This window comes from Rhincodon typus, chromosome 33, assembly GCF_021869965.1.
Source record: "Rhincodon typus isolate 14 chromosome 33, sRhiTyp1.1, whole genome shotgun sequence".
Taxonomy (NCBI): domain Eukaryota; kingdom Metazoa; phylum Chordata; class Chondrichthyes; order Orectolobiformes; family Rhincodontidae; genus Rhincodon; species Rhincodon typus.
In genome coordinates this window covers 34,888,853-34,890,413 of record NC_063364.1, presented here as the reverse complement: position 1 = coordinate 34,890,413, position 1,561 = coordinate 34,888,853, and positions in this window count along the sequence as shown.

Sequence of the window (1,561 nt, the reverse complement as noted above, 5' to 3'; positions counted from 1 at the left end):
AGTTAGTAGGAACTGCAGATGCTGGAGAATCTGAGATAACCAGGTGTAGAGCTGGATGAACGGAGCAGGAAGGCTGATGCTTCAGGCCTAGACCCTTCTTCAGAAATGGGGGAGGGGAAGGGGGTTCTGAAATAAAAAGGGAGAGAGGAGGAGGCGGATAAAAGATGGATAGAGGAGAAGATAGGTGGAGAGGAAACAGACAGGTCAAAGAGGTGGGGATGGAGCCAGTAAAGGTGAGTGTAGTTGGGGAGTTAGGGAGGAGATAGGTCAGTCCAGGGAGGATGGACAGGTCAAGGGGGTGGGATGAGGTTAGTAGGTAGAAGATGGGGGTGGGGCTTGAGGTGGGAGGAGGGGATAGGTGGGAGGAAGGACAGGTTAGGGAGGCGGGGTCAAGCTGGGCTGGTTTTGGGATGTGGTAGGGGGAGGGGAGATTTTGAAGCTTGTGAAGTCCACATTGATATCACTGGGCTGCAGGGTTCCCAAGCGGAATATGAGTTGCTGTTCCTGCAACCTTCGGGTAGCATCGTTGTGGCACTGCAGGAGGCCCAGGATGGACATGTCGTCTGAGGAATGGGAGAGGGACTTGAAATGGTTCGCGACTGGGAGGTGCAGTTGTTTATTGCGAACCGAGCGCAGGTGTCCTGCAAAGTGGTCCCCAAGCCTCCGCTTGGTTTCCCCGTTGTGGCCTCCTCTACATCGGGAACAGCGGATGCAGTATACCACATTAGCAGATGTGGAGGTGAACATCTGCTTGATGTGGAAAGTCTTCTTGGGGCCTGGGATGAGGGTGAGGGAGGAGGTATGGGGGCAGGTGTAGCACTTCCTGTGGTTGCAGGGAAAAGTGCCGGATGTGGTGGGGCTGGAGGGGAGTACGGAGCGGACAAGGGAGTCACGGAGAGAGTGGTCCCTCCGGAAAGCAGACAAGGGTAGGGAGGGAAAAATGTCTTTGGTGGTGGGGTCGGATTGCAGATGGCGGAAGTATCGGAGGATGATGCGTAGGATCCGGAGGTTGGTGGGGTGGTACGTGAGGACGAGGGCGATTCTGTTTTGGTTGTTATTGTGGGGAGGGGGTGTGAGGGATGAGTTGCGGGAAATGCGGGAGACACGGTCGAGGGCGTTCTCGACCACTGAGGGGGGGGAAGTTGCGGTCCTTGAAAAACGAGGACATCTGAGATGTACGGGAGTGGAATGCCTCATCCTGGGAGCAGATGCGGCGGAGGTGAAGGAATTGGGAATAGGGGATGGCATTTTTGCAGGAAGGTGGGTGGGAGGAGGTGTATTCTAGGTAGCTGTGGGAGTCGGTGGGCTTGAAATGGATATCGGTTTCGAGCTGGTTGCCAGAGATGGAGACAGAGAGGTCCAGGAAGGAGAGAGAGGTATTAGAGATGGTCCAGGTGAACTTAAGGTTGGGGTGGAAGGTGTTGGTGAAGTGGATGAACTGTTCGAGCTCCTCGTGGGAGCACGAGGCGGCGCCGATACAGTCATCAATGGGGGGTTAGGGTGTAATTGGCTGGGTTGGAGATGGTTGTGAGGGAGATGGTTTTTGGGGGTTAGGGTGTAA